Raw genomic sequence first — 16,305 nt, 5'->3', positions numbered from 1 at the left:
GAGGGGGTACAGTGCGGATTGGGGCTGTGATGATGTAGTTTTATTAGGGCAGCTGGGGAATACACTTAAAAGGAGCTTTGGAAGGGAGGGACGAGTTAACATGAATTGTGAATGGAAGGAGAGTGTACCTTGATGAATGGAGAGTGGGAGGCGTTTCAAATGCAGAGGGCAGTGTGGAGGCAATCTGTTAAAAATGACAGGAGGAGACAGGGTTGGGGGGGCGGCTAGGATAAGATGCTCTTGATTTTCAGTTACAAAAAGGGAAGATGAGTGAGGTGAGAGAGGCTGAGTGGCTTTGAAGTCCAAAGCAAAGAATCTGTAGCTGCAATGGTGAATGATAAGGAACTTAGCGGTTTTCAGGACTAATCTGGTTTTTACCTTCTCTCCCCAAATGTGTCAGTCTGGTAGGAAGCATTCAAAGTACTCTCTCACCAATTCAGCAGACAGAGTAGTTGGTAGTATGTGACTGAGAAGCATTCTGGAGAGTTGGTATAATATTATCTTTTTTAAGAGAGATACAAATCCTCTGAAAACTTTTTTTTTCCTTTAAATAATACTGTATTATTTTCAGGCTATTTTTATTTTGTTGATGTTTTAAAGGTAAACTTAAAGGGAATCTTTGGGTGATGCAAACAAGGTGGAAGAAGGTGAAAATACACACACTTAGGGTGCTTTGTTATAAGGATAATTCTGTTAATAATAATGGTTTTCTTATTTCCCTTCCTGGAATCCATTCTTAGAGTTACAACTATTAAAACACATAGCCGCCAGCATAGAAACATATCACTGTGTTATGTCAACACTTAATGATAAGTAATCTAAATTGAACATTCATTGAGTACCTACCATGTGCCAGACTCCTTCACATATACCTTCATTTAAACCTCAAAATAACCCACATTTGACAGAAGAAGAAACAAGACTTAGAGAAATGAAATGGCTTATTAAAGAACATAATTCAGTTCAACTGCATTTCTTCTGAGCTCAGATCCAGAATTCTCCATTGGTATTCCACTCTAGAGCTAGAAAGCATAGAGAGAATGAATTCTTTGCTCCTTGTTCTCTGCAAGCCTATTAAATGTACTTCCTGTTCTCTCTTGCATCTATGTCCACTGTTAATAAATTACCATGAAGGGTTAATGGCTCTGTCATTGTCTCCAACAAAATTCTATCCAGAGAGGAATGTTATTGCATTGCGGTAAAAATTTGACCTGTTTTGCAGGAATAGCTGCAAATCACAACTATTCCCCTTCCCTAATTTTTATTACAGGCTTAATCTCTGTGGTGAAATTTGTTTCCCTTTGCTGTTACTTTATTCTGGCCTTATACAGAATATTGATGCCTATCCAACTGCATAGTTTAGGGATACGTGTTTGCAAGCCTGAGGAGTGTTTTAGTCTCAAGAAGGGAACACCTCTATGTATTTCATAATGTCAAGGAAAAGAGCACTGTCCACAGCCCCAAGTGCTGAAATGGCCAGTTCAATTCAGCTTAAAAAGAAAAATTTACTCAAAGCACTGGGCTCTCAAGATACTGACAGCTATTTTCTTAAGGACTAAATGACACAGAAATCCTCTCTGGTTGAACCGAAACCCATTCTTTACCGACATATTCCCTGAAAGTTGATGAAGTTTAAGTTTGACATTTAAACAAATGATCAGTGTCTCATTACTCATAGACAACTTCCTGCTCTCTGATATCACTGTCAAATTTGCAAAACGGATTAGATTGAGAATTGCTTTTTTGCCCCTTTGGTAAAAGTAATTTTATGCATAGAGTGATAGGACAAGGAATCACATTATTCATGCAAGATAAAGAGGCAACTATTAGGTATGAAGGTGAAAGACAACAGTGTAAGCAGCAGTTGTAATCCCTGACCCTTCAGATCTACTCACCATTTGCACTTTCATGTAACTGACTACTTGGAAAATTTCAACCTTGTTGAACTTTCAGATATAATGTGATCAGTTAGAAGTCATTTCCCCTACAATGTCCTTTTGTAAAATGATGTAACAGGATATGCCCTGAGCAGAATGACAAAGCCTTGATCATCTCCACCTCTTTTTCTTCTTTCCACAGTTCTTTTCTCTCATGTCCCTTCTCCCATTTGTATCATGTGTTTCTTCCCAGTGATGAAAAGCATTTTTCTGAAAAAAAAATGCAACACAAGTCATTCAAAATTAGACAAAAGTTACCCTACATTAAATTTCATGAGTATATGCATTCTAATAAAAGACAAATGCATGTCTACTTATAGAATTTTAGGTCACAGGAAAGAAGATAGGACAGAGTTCTTTTTGGATGCAATGTTTTTCCAGTATCTTCAAAATTATGCCACATATAACCTGTTCCTAAGTATGTCTTGTACTATAGCCAAATAGATGCATTTGATTATTTGACCAGTACATTTTGAACAATATTATGTTTTTAAAATTAATATGTGTTGGGGGGAGGGCTCTTGGGGACACTCAGAGGAATGTATTTGATGTTATTCCTACTTATTTTTCCTTGAGTTGAAACTGGACGGAGTGGTGGGTTCTAGTCAATTCAAGCATTAAATAGCTGGAGGAAATGAGGAAGTCTCTACCTATCTTACTTCTGCATTCAAAGATATCATGCTTTCTTTTTAACCTGGAATCTTTTCTGTTGTTGTCTCCATATGAAAAATGAGGAGAACATTCAACAGTCCAGCTGTGCTTCTTGCTTCTTGTATGACCATTTGCATGTTATTGAACTCTCTGTTTTATTCTATTTGAAAATTAAGGTTGATAATATGGGCCTTATAGAAATCTTATGTGTAATACTACATATACAGAAGTACACAGACATGTGTGTCTGTATTTTTCTTACACATAGTAGGCACTGAATGCTAATTTCTATCCCTTCATTCCCACTATAGAAATCTCTCCCTGATGTAGTTTGTAGCCGTCTTCTGCCTCTACGATCACTCCGCAGCTCTGTAGCTCTTTACAACCTCTGTTCTGCCTTTTTCTTAATTGAGATGTTTCCTAAAAGCTATTAGTAAAGTGGAGTTGGCACATGTTGCTCTCCTTTTCCATACCAGCTCCACCCACTCATCACCTAATATGTGTTTAGTGCCTTCATACTAACTACTTAATATTGCCTTCTCAGCTCTCAGTGAAAGTCATTGCTAAGTATCAGGATAATATTCTCTTTCAGCTTAAATTTGCTTGCACTGGGTCCTATCTACCCAGAGTTATGGGTCGCTGTTGGGCTGTTGTTTGGTCTGTCCCTATTAATGTTTTAAATAGCATGTGTGCACACACACATACACAGGTAATATGTTGATTTAACTCAGTTGAAGTGCACTATCTATTAAGGAATTTACCAGATAACATTTAAGCTAAATTGGGAGGATGAGATGGGAGGAATATCTGTAATGGGCTGCCTATTACAGAATTAATCATATGTCCCAGATATGCAACTGACAAGAGTTACAAGTTTGTACTACTTCTAAGCCTAAGAAACATTTATTTCCTACTTCTTCTAATGACCAGTTCACATCTGTGGGTGTTTCTAAACCCACCCTTTCCTACACAGGAGACAGAAGGAGGTTAGAGATAATACATTACTCATTTCTGCCAAGACCTGATAGAAGTCATGAACAATGGGTATATAATGTAATAGTAGCCATGGAGCTTTAAACTTTTGTATTTTTGGTTACATAAAGTAAAATATGCTTATCTGAATAAGAATTAAACTGATGCTACCACACTTTGACTAAAAGCATAACTACCTAGTTTTACTGGGTAAAATAAATCATGTTTTTGATTTATTTTATAACAGAGTGTTATTTTATAACAGAATCTCAGTAATAACTTTTTAAATGGTTACCTCATAGTTAACAGCAACATGTGTCATTTACAGACAATAATGACATAATATATGCTACTGATAAGGTAAATGTAATGGATTCTTCCTATATTTGGAAAAAATGAAAACAAAATAACGAAAATAATAACAATTTTCAAAAAAGGCCAAATCCAACACTCAAATGCAAATACAGTATTCCAGTATTTAAAATTTCTTATTGTTTTCATTAAGACACACATATATGTTTTATATTATCTACATATATATTATATATACATACATTAATTTTCATCATTTTATATTCTAGAATATATTTGCAAATCCTTATGTACTGCAGCTATGTTAGCTGGATTCTCACTCAGCTCCCCATATTCAAGAGTATCCACTGCTGAAAAAGACAGAAAAAATAATTTTCTGTCTTTCTTCTTACGGCATTATGATATAACCCAAAATTATAGGGATGCATATTCTATTAAGTACTGGCTCACTAATAGGAGTCAGTCAGTGATCTTTGATAGGGGAACCTGAGGATTCATCTCTAGTTCCCCTTCTCACTGCAAAGGAAAATGAAGAATATTTATTGAGCACCAAATGCTAAGTCCTGAATGGTAAGCTCCACAATGCATATGTGTATTTCATTGATGCCTCATAGCAAACTAAAAGGAGATTAATAGCTTTGTTTTATAAATGAGGAAAATGATGTTCAAAAGCTATTTTAACTTGTTCCAAAGTTTAGTCAAACATTCAGAAGCAGAACTAAGTTTCAAATATGGATTGATCAGGTCCCATGGCCCAGCTGTGTTCCATTACTTCATCCTGTCTCCCTTGTTTCTCATCTTGACTCAGACAGAAACACAGAAGAAAAAAAGAGTGGAAATGATGCTTAGATGTGCCCTCTAGACTATTTACAGAGTTGTTCTGGCATGTTGCCATGCTCTATCTCTGATAGACTACAGTTCTTCAGCTATGAGGATGAGCTCATTTGATAAGCTGATCAAGGTCAGGCTAGGGTTACTTTATAAGAGAAAATTTCAAGGTAAAATAGTTGCTGCCAAAAATGCTTTTGCCTGTTTGGGATGGGGGTGGGGTGACTCATTGGGTAAATGTTAGATAATTGTGTCCAAGGATTATTTTGCTATTGAATGTGTGTCTTTAGACACAACTTAAGACTGAGAACCTAAACATTTAGTATAACAAATAATCCAAAGATATTTCTTTCCTTTATTGGTTTTCAAACCTATTCATGTACTTTTAAAAAAAAATAATAAAAAAATAACAAGTTTCTATTGATTTGATTGAATAAGTCAATCTTTATATCACATAATGATATGTTCCTGGAGCATAATGGTGTTATGTATGTCCAAAGAGCATTGCCCATCACACCAGACATGAAATGACCTTTAAATGCAGACATTGGAACACTTTGTGACACTAATGGATGAAATACATAACATATATGATGAGTCTTTTGAATTGCTGACTCTTTGGGCTGGATTTATTCATTTTACTTTTGTTCCCAATGAGGGATTATCTTTTAACCAAGCAAATAGATATAGGATATATTTTAAATATATATATCCTGTTTCCAACAGAATAATTTTCTTATAAACAAAAAACAAATTTTCAGAATAAGTATATACTTTATTCTTAAAAATATTTTGGGATTATCATCATTGAGTCTTTTCCAGTAATTTTGTTTCAATATTAAATAGATATGAAGAATGTTTAATCATTATGTAGTATTTTGCTCTTCAGAAAACATTGTTACATATATATTGTCTCACTTATTCTTCACAATATTTTGAGATAGGTCTTATTTAATGAATCAAGGACTTGAAGTGATTTAAAATTACTTAAAAAGTTTAAGTAACTGGAGATATCAAAGGGTTATATGTCAGCTTGGGGAAAGCTTGCCAGTTTCTTGTATTCCAAGAGACCAGGTTAAGGGATGCTAACCACCTTTGGCCTTTAGCTATGATGTCTTTGATACATGATTTTGTCAATGTTCTGAGTACAGACACATATTAACCAAATTCACGAACCTGGCAAAAAAGAAAAGAAGGAAAGAATTCTACTGTTTTGATTTAAAATAATGATTTTATTACTTAAAATTAATTAAATTAATGATATAAATGATTAACTTTTATGAATCTTAGAATACTTGAAGTCTATCCAATCATCATAGTCTCTTCTGATAGTCATATCTATATGAAGAACTTCACTGGTTTGAATAGCTAGGTTATGCCATAGTAGCAAGTAAACCCTAAATTTTCATTGGTTTTATGTCACAGAAGTTTATTTCTTGTCCGTTTAACATTTAATGTAGTTTGGAGAGTCTGTTTCATACAATGACACAAGGTGAGGAGTCCCTCATGTTTTATGTACCACCTTAACATGTGGCCTCCGTTATAAACAAACTAGTTCTCAATGTTCCTGCATCAAATGATAGTCACACCCTGTGTAGCTCTTTTCACACTGTGCCAGAATCGGCTTGGATGACCAATAACGTACAGCAGAAGTGACAGTATGTCACTTTAAGATAACATTATAAAAGGTTACAGCTTTTTAAAAAACTACTATTTTGTTTTTCTTTTTTTAAAGATTTTATTTACTTGACAGAGAAAGAGGGATCACAAGTAGGCAGAGGCAGGCAGATAGAGAGAGGGGGGAAGCAGGGAGCCCCATGCAGGGCTTGATCCCAGGACCCTGAAATCATGACTTGAGCTGAAGGCAGAGGCCTAACCCACTAAGCCACCCAGGCACCCCAAGGTTACAGATTCTGCCTTGAGTTCCCACTCTCTCTCTCTTGCTCTTGGACATCTTGCTATGGAGAATGTAAGGTTCTTTGTGAGCAACCCACATGGTAAAGAATTGAAATATCCAGGCAACCACCATATAGGAAATGTGGCCTGCTAACAACCGCATGTATGATCATGGAAACAAATCCTTCATTCAGTCTGAGATAACATAGCATCATCTTCCCCTCAGCCCCTAGCTTGATTAAAACTTAATGACACACTCAGAGACAGAACTCTTACCAAATTTCTCATAGATACTTTAGAAGTTGTGAGATAATAAATGTATCTTGTTTAAAATTTTTAAGTTCAGGGATAAGTTGTTAGGCAGCCTATAAAGTATCAAGCAGCCTCAGGGTAGAAGAGTAAACTGGGAAAAAATACTGCCTCTAAACTACCTTTGCCAAATGTCAACATATGTCAGTCATGCCCATAATCATTAGGCCAAAGCCAGTCATATTTTATCAACCTAACTGCTAACCGGACTGGAAAGTATAAGGGAACACTGTCTTTGTCACAGTAAGTGTAAGAGAACACTGTCTTTGTTTATGCAATGGGTAAAAGTATTTTGTAACATGCATGGATTCAGAACAAGGGGAGTTAGTGGAATTAAGTACCTAATGGCATAAGCCTAAGAGAAGCTGATAAGATACATCTGCTTCACATTTTGGATCTTTGCCAATGTAAATAACATAAATATTGGGAGACTTTGTGCCAGTTACTGTGCTAAGAATCTAGGTTACAAAGATCATAGAAACCAAGGAGCCTACACTTTGGTTGAAGAGGCAGATATATTAAGAGATAATCTCAGTATAATGTGACAAGTGCTATTGATAGATGGGTTACAGGATGCAGTGAAAGCATATAAGAAGGATACTTAGTTCCATCTGGGGGATTAGAGAAAGATTCAGGAGGAGATGACACCCATGCTGAGTATTATGCACGGATTCAAGTTACACAGATGAAAAAAATTGGGTAAGGATGTTCTAAGCAGAGGAAACAACATGAGCAAAATCAAAGAGGCGTGAAATAGCATGGGCTATGAAGAGAATGCTAAGCAATTGGGTAATTCCAGTGTAAGTAAGTGCAGATGAGGAGAGTCCAGGGAAGAAGCTGGAGTACTAGATGAGGATTGGGTTCCGAAAGGCCTTGTGTACCAAACCAGAGATCTCGGCTAGCTTTGACACTGCAGTTTAGAGGGGGGCCTTTGAAGATTAAAGGAGAGTACCATCATTAGTTTGCATTTCTCATGAAAGTATCGTAGGGATAATGTAAAGAATAAATCTAAAGGGATAAATGTCTGTGAAGGTTTTCACACCAGGATTTGTGTCCTGTTTGGGTCTCATTTAATCAAGCCTGCTTAAATGAAAACAAAATTTGATAATAAACGATATAATCAATATTTTCTAGATAATTAACTCTAGAAGGCTAGAAATATCACTTTCGAGATCCATTATAAAACATTACAACTTCTGCCTTGAGTGCCCACCCTCCCTCTTACTCTTGGACTACTTGCTATTATGTTGCATTAGGAAGAAAAGAAAAAAGCAGAAAGTGAGAAATGGAGAGGAAACAAGTGAAAGGAGGGAAGAAGAAAATGACTAAAATATAGAAAAACTGTTGCTATGTCTGCTTTGTAGACTATTTCAATGTGAGAAGTAATTTCTCATTTTTAAAGCTTTAAAAAAAAAAGATTTATTTATTTTATGAGGGGAAGGGACAGAGGGAGAAGGAAGATCTCAAGCAGACTCCACACTGAGAGTGGAGCCCAATGTGGGCCTTGATCTCACAACACTGAGATCATGACCTGAACAAAAACCAAGAGTTGAACACTCAACCAGCTGCACCACCCAGGTACCCCAAGAAGTAATTTCTCCTTAAAGTAATTTTTCATATGTCTGTGTGTGTATACATGTGTATACATGCAGGGTTAAGAATCCTGAAAGAGGTATTTAAGACTATTACATGCCATGGCTCTATTAACATTTTCTAGTATTCTGTATAATTTTTCACTAAAACGATTTTTTTTAAAGATTTTATTTATTTATTTGACACAGAGAGATCACAAGTAGACAGAGAGGCAGGCAGAGAGAGAGAGAGGGAAGCAGGCTCCCTGCAGAGCAGAGAGCCCGATACGGGACTCGATTCCAGGACCCTGAGATCATGACCTGAGCCGAAGGCAGCGGCTTAACCCACTGAGCCACCCAGGCACTAAAACGATTTTTGTAATGACTTATTTTTAAGGTTTTGATGGGTCACTATGCTCCTAGTTATCCATTTTTTTTGGCTTTTAAGTCATTTTTTACGTCATACTGAAATTCAAAACATAAAAATTTGAGACCTGATGAAAATTTTTCATATTTCCAACTAAATCCCCAAATTTTTACTCCAAATTATTTGTAACTTTCTAAATATTTTCTTTTGAAATTTTATCTTAAATGGGAATTTCATCATTCAAATAATTAAAATGATACTATATTGACCCCAGGTTGGCCCTTAGGGAATTATAGGGAACATTTCCCCACAAGTTGACATGGTAACACTACAGAATTTCTAAAACTGTGGTTAGTTTAAAATGCTTTTTTTGCTATTTTTTCCTCACAATGAGAATACAGAGGTGATTAAAAATTGCAACATTCTTTTCTAGATTTTCAGAGAGTTTAATTGCTTCTCTGCCTTTTGGCTAAGATCAAGTATAAATTTTCAGAGAGTTTTTATTCCTACTCAATGACTATAAAATGAATATATAAAACACGTGGTTTACAACCATGTAGGACTTTGATTTTATCACTACATTGCTAGAAATGGGGTCAGAAAGCCATTGTCTATAATAATTTATTTTATCAATTTAGAATGAATTTGATGAGTCATCCACTTTGGTAGAGAACCATATGCCTTATAAATATCATTTTGAAGCCAATTTGTCTTTCTTAAAATATGCAGGTCGTGGTGGTCTTTCAGAGACAGAAGTAGAGAGGTATGGTTAAGTGCTTATCAAACAGTTTTGTCATTGGGTAAAACTGAGTCAATTTTTGGTTATAAAAGAATGGCTAAAAACTTAATCTCTCCAATGAAAATACTTACTATAAAATTTCCCCCATCTTAGAAAGCTCAAAAAGAAATACATTAACAAATTTCACCAGCTGGTGAAGGAAAAAAAAAACTTCATAATTATTGGGACATTTATGTGCTCGGATTTGATTTATATTTTAGACACAGGAAAGCCTAGAAAGACCTTGTTCTTTGAAGTCATCAGAGATGGTGATGGTGACTCATTGATTCCTGAAAGTCAATAAGATTACCTAGTTTATAAATCTATGTGTTTTTCCCCCAAGCATGGTGAATTTTGCAACTGGTCAGATGGGAAACAGACACTGTCTGTGTCGAAAAGGGGAAAATAAAAATTTAAGAACTTAAAAACACATACAAATAAAAACACCTGTATACACACCAGGTATTTGCATTATATGACTAATATGATTTTAATGCACCCTCATTTTTTTGTTTTGTTTTGGGTTTTTTTGTTGTTGTTGTTGTTTTTGTTTTTCCATCCAGGATTAAGAATCTACCTTCCACACTTGAAAAATTCTAAAAACTCTATATAATTCCTTGACTTTGACAAACTCAAGAGATATTTTCAACTATCCCCTGAGTAAATGAACTAGACTTGAAGGATACCAAAGGAATATAGACACTAGAGATGAGTAAGACCCTGAATGAAAATCCACATTGTAAGAAGGAGTATCCTCTGGGTGACCCATTCTTGCAGCATCATTTCTTTTTCTTGAACTGACTCCATGTATTCTTGCTTTAGAGTTTTCACAACGTATAACCCCCCTCTAACCCTCTCACAGCTGGCTTCTGCTCAGCTCACTTGTCACACTTTCAGAAAAGGCCTCTAAGAAGGCCTACGCTGGATCCCTCTGAATCCCTTTTCATGTATGAGGATGCCATCCTTTTTTATTTTTGTCATAGAATTTATTATTACATGAAATTATATTATTTGTTTGTCAGCTTTTCTGTTGTCTCCCTCAAGTCACGTGTAAGTTCTATGAGAGCGGTTTCTTTTTTTTCTTTTTTTTTCTTTTTTTCAGGTATATCCTCAAAGTCTAGGACAGTGTTGGGCGTAAAACAATTTTTATCTACCAAATGAAATACTAGACTTCTACCAGGAGGAATTCCTTAGGAATAATATTTATTCATTAAACATTGCAGGCTTTAAATTCCTTTTACATAAAAATTAAAAATAAAACCTCAGTAATTTGAGTTTTCAAACATCTTAAGGAATATGCACATTAAAATAAATATATAATTATGAGAATAATGATTATGAGAGACCAATTGTAAAATTTCTCCCAGTACTGAGATGCCCTTGATATTACCATGAAACTATTCTGTTCTTCCCGTGAAAAGGAATGGGATTTATAAACTATGGCAGGTTTCTTCATCTTTTCTCATGGAAGCTGAACTATAATCCTTCCAAATAGCATGACATATTTCTTCAATAACTGAGAAGAACATGTAATATACAAAATCCTTACTTAGGCTGTGTTTGTTTCAAAGCAACTTTCAGTAGTCTTTTATGTTTTATAAAAGTCTAAGGAAACATTCAACCATTGGTATCTCCAATGAAATAAAAGAGATGAGACCGAATGTTATGGTGATTCTGCACTCCCTGCAATTTAAAGGACCAAAAGTATCCCCCCCTCCGAGCCCAGGATATTTCAGAAATGCCCACAAAGTCTCAGGTTTAGGAATTCTTTGTCATTCTTCCTCATCCCATGACTTATGTCAGTTTTGATACACTACACTATTCAGACAATTGAAAAAAAAATCTGCTTTCAGGTAGAGGGAAAGAGCAATGTTGGTAATAACTGGATACTTCTAGACATTTCATTTAATGAGGAGTAAGGGGACAATAAACCCTTTTGACTAACTTCAGTCTTCTAATTCCTGAAATATCCACCAAATTAAAAAATTTTTAAAATTGAAGTACAGTTGTGGGACACTAAGATGTCTCTGTCTGTTAGGCATCCAACTCTTGATTTTGGCTCAGCTCATGATCTCAGGGTCATGAGATGGAGCCCTACATGGGGCTTAATGCTCAGTGGGCAGTCTGATTGAGATTCTCTCTCTCCCATTCCCTCTGCCCCCCACCCCACTCATACACATGCTTTCCCTCTCTCTCAAATAAGTAAATAAATCTTGAGGAAGAAAAAACTGATGTGAAGTCTTGTACAGGCATGGAAGGTATTGCTAGTTCTAGCAGATCCTTGACCTACTGACCAATTTTATTAATATTTCTTATATTATGAATCATGTGAATTACAGACATGTTAGGTTTTTTTGAATTGTTATATTGCTCTAATTACCTAAGTCTTCTACAGAAATGTTTGCCATCCATTGTCTTAGTTAATCCTACAACAACCTGTGTGATAGGGCTATTATTTGCTCCTTTTCCCAGGTAGTGAGATTTAGTATTAGAGAGCTGCTATCATCTTAGTTGTTTGAATAACTTTACATATTATCACTTGGCTTCCCCATTTCTGAACAGTAGGTAAATACACATCTCTGTTCTCCATTTCCATTCTTCCATGGATAGCATAGCTATGCTAGTATGCATAGCAAATTGAAAAATATGATATGCATAATATAAGGAAAATACAAATTCTCATGCACATTTTTTTGTAAATTCAACTGAAGTTCCAATGTCTAATCACCACTGCCTTGGTGATCTGTAAGTCATCGTCAGGACCCAGCCACAGAAACTAGAGGGGAAGAAGAGCAGTAGCTAGTCAAGCCTAACATAGATTTTCTCTCCTGGTAAAGAAGAGTTCATTAAGCCTCTCTGAGTTCTGAGTCACCATCAACAATAATGGCAATATCTACAGATTGTTAGTTTGAGGTCATGCAAATATGTCTTTATGATCTAAATGGAGGTAAAAGCAACAGAGAGAATCAGCAGTCTCAGTCCAAATGTAGCAACAAAAGGCACATACACCAAAAAATAAAGCAGCCTGCAACAATACACTGGTTTTCTAGGGCTTATCTAATTTGAAGCTATTTCCTTTTCTTATTTCATTCAGCAAATATTTATTGAACACCCACAACGCGTAACCTATTCTATTACATTCTGTGGAGGAAATAGAGAAGTAAATGAGGCATGGTCCTTACCTACCAGGAATTTCTAATCTTGTAAGAAAGACCAACATGTAAACAATAAACTATAGTATGAGGGTTACTGAAATGGCATATGTTAAATGTTAGAAACATAGAAGTTGGATCTGATTTGGGGTAGGAGGTACTTCTTCACTGTGGAGGTACCATTTGAGGTGTTTTTGATATAAGAGCATGAGACTTTTGAAAAGTTCCAAAGGTTGGAAAGAAATGACACCTACATTGATGAAGTAATAAGAGTAAATTTATGATTGCTTGTACATATATAAATAGCTTTGCTGAAACATCATCCAAGGAATTCCATTAAAACACAGGGTTTCATGAACTTTTCTGGATTGTTTCAAAAAAATAGGGACTTTAAATCATCTCCCTTTATGCTTTACTTTATTTCCCCAGTCTTCTTTATTTGATGGGTATCTGTTCCAGTCTTACCAGTAGTATTATATCATGGTGGACTGGATTTTAAAAGTTTGACATCTCTGGAGTTATTTGGAAATGAGTTTTAATATATCTGAGCTTCCCAAAGAAAATTAATCTAGGGCAATGGTAAGAGTGGGTTGAAATTATGAGAAGCCAGATACTGGGAAGATAGTTTTAAGTCTATTGAGACTCATCAAGAAAGTGATTATGAGAGTAAAACCAAAGCAATAGAATTGAATACGGAAAAAAGGGAAAGAAGTATGAAAGACATTCTGGAGGGAGAAACTAGCAACTCATCAGATACAGGGATTGATAGGAATGGAAAAGAATCTTCTGAATAACAGAAGTTTTTTTGTTAAAGTACAGTGATTATCTTATTTGTCTTTTTCTTAATGTAGAACATAGAGAAAGAACATCAAGTGTCATTAGTAGAGAAGTCATGATGAATTTGGCCAAGGCAGGTTTAAGTTTCAATTGCTAGAGGAGTATACATGTAGATCTGTCCAGTAGGAAGGAGGGCTTGCTCCCCCACATGCCATTCATAATTAGTTTGCTACTCAGAGTGATGTTTTTCTTTGTGGCTATGCAAGCAATGTATACAGTTCCTGTGAAAATTACTTAGTGTCTTCTGGAATAATTGAAAGCATACACAGGATATACATTGCTTGATGGGTATATCAAGTGGCAAAACATTTTTTGCAATGCCTATTGAAATCACTGGAAAAAATATATAAAATATATATTGACAATAGAATCAACAGCATATGCAATATATATATAATATACATATATATAATATATATTGATAATAAAATCAATAGCATATGCAACTGCTGAGAAATTGCATATGGGTGTGAGAGAAAGAGAGGAGTCAAAATTTTCATATCAGGATTGGTGGTGATGCTGTTTATTGAGACATGAGACCCTGCGGAAAGGAGCAGATTGGAAGCAGAGAGGGAGAATAAAAAATTTAGTGCCATACTTTTTAAACTTGAGAAAGTAAAGCTAAGGGTATAATGAGCATTTGAATGTGAAGTCAGGAGGTTAAGTAAAAAGTCAAGCCAGGGCATGAAGGAGGGTACTTGATATAATGAGCCCTGGATGTTATATGCAACTGATGAATCACTAAATTCTATCCCTGAAACTAATAATACATGATATGTTAACTAAATTGAATTTAAATAATTTTTAAATGAAATAAATAAATAGGATTATAGTACATTGAATATGACAATCCTTGCCATAGGAAAAACTGAAGGTAAATCTTCTATTATTTGAGACCTCCTATTTTTGGAAGCCAACTTTCAAAGTCAGGTGGTTGTACATTTGACACAAATTCAACTGTGTTAATAAAGACATATCAGAAGAGAGAAGGTTAAAAGACCTGATTTGAAATGGGATTAGGCAGAAAAACAAGAAAATGTAGGATGATGGCCAATAGGAGGAGTTAGAGGAGAAAAAGGAAGGGCTAAAATGTGCCAGTGCTCCCAGTTCTTTCAGTGATAACTTTGAAGTTGTAGGGGTTGAAAAAATTTCCCTTATTCCTAAATTCTTCAACTGGTCTAATAATTAAATTCACAGAAAGCCGATTAACAAGAGGAAAAAAAAAATTCATAGGTATGAGAGCCCCAAAGATATGTGACCCAAGGCCAAGTTGGTCAATTGAGGTTTGTATGCTATCTTGAACTAAGGAATGTGATAGGAGCCCAGAGCTTCAAAGGGGAAAGGGTGACTCACAGGACAGTAAGAAGACCAGTTGTTTGGTAATTAGATGTTTGTGCTGCATATAGATAGGACTTTCAAATAAAAATTCATCTCTGGTGATAGATCTCTTTTTGGACCAGGCCCCTTAAAAGAATCCAAATTCTTTTAAGTAGTTAAGGAAGAGATAAAAATTTTTTTCTTGGTGCATCTAGGTAGCTCAGTTGGTTAAGTGACTGCCTTTAGGATTGAGACCTGCGTCAGGCTCCCTGCTCTGTGGGGAGCCTGCTTCTCCCTCTCCCGCTGCGTGCTATTCCCCCTGCTTATGTTCTCTCTCTGTCAAATAAGTAAATAAAATCTTCTTTTAAAAAGTTGTTTTTTTTTTCCTTGAGTCTTCTGCATGTTGATTGTCTCCAGCTCAAAATAAGCCTCATGCAAAGTGGTATATTTTGGGGTCATGTGTTCTGCTCTCTCTCAAAGTAGTATTTAGTTATGTAACATTTTAAGCAGAGATATCCATGTACAGATTGGCTCAATCTATTAATATAGTAGTCAGTACACAATTTTTATCTATACAAATCTATACAAATATTGCTAAATATAATCAATGTAGTTAATTATGTCATGGAAAGGACTGGAGGGTTGTTATGAAAATGAAAGGTGTTTTACCATGCAAAGTTATGTGAAGAACTGTCTCTGATTTAGATCTAGTGGTGCTGATTTATTAAATAATAAATATCAGGAATTGCTGGTTACAAAAGAGATAGTAGGATTATGTGAAATTCTAAAAACATCAAAAAGTTTTTGACAATAATATTGAAGATATGGAAATATTGAGTAGATGTGGATTAAGACAAGGAATAAAAACTCTCCTCCAAGGACTTGTCTACACTATGATTTTAGAAATGTAATTTTTCACTGAGATATCCTTAATCCTCTGTATGGAGACAAGGAGGAAACAGAAGACTCTAGCAAATTCTGTGTAATCCACTGCAGACAGATGATTACCTACCTTTTTCTTCAATATATTCAAGTTTACAAATATCCTACCTCCGAAGAGTAGGTGTTACAAGAATATTGTAAAAAATTTATGAAGCTTGAGACATATTTAGCTATAGTAGGTTAAGGAAGAGACATTTTTATTTTGGGCTACATTAACTCATATTTGGATTATGTAAATCTAATTTTTTCATATATATATTGCATACATACATAAGAACTTATGTATACTAACATGTACTTTAAGGTGTTATTAGAGTAGTTACAGATAATTTGATTTTCCTTTATATTCAGCTCAAGCAACTCAAATGTAAAACTTCTATTTTCATTTCTAGAAAAATATTTAGGTTGTTTTGTTTTTTGTTTTTTTTTTTTTACT

At 35.1% G+C, this 16,305-nt stretch overlaps 1 protein-coding gene across 2 annotated transcripts in view; it reads left to right on the top strand.

Annotated features, from left to right (window-relative positions):
- HCRTR2 (hypocretin receptor 2) overlaps positions 1 to 16,305 on the top strand; it is a 108,764-nt gene that overhangs the window by 1,341 nt on the left and 91,118 nt on the right. The window lies entirely within an intron of this gene.

Source organism: Lontra canadensis, unplaced genomic scaffold (assembly GCF_010015895.1).
Source record: "Lontra canadensis isolate GAN:19392208 unplaced genomic scaffold, GSC_riverotter_1.0 scaffold27, whole genome shotgun sequence".
Taxonomy (NCBI): Eukaryota; Metazoa; Chordata; class Mammalia; order Carnivora; family Mustelidae; genus Lontra; species Lontra canadensis.
Note: the sequence above shows the minus strand (reverse complement) of the source record. Positions and strands in the feature narration are given on the sequence as shown.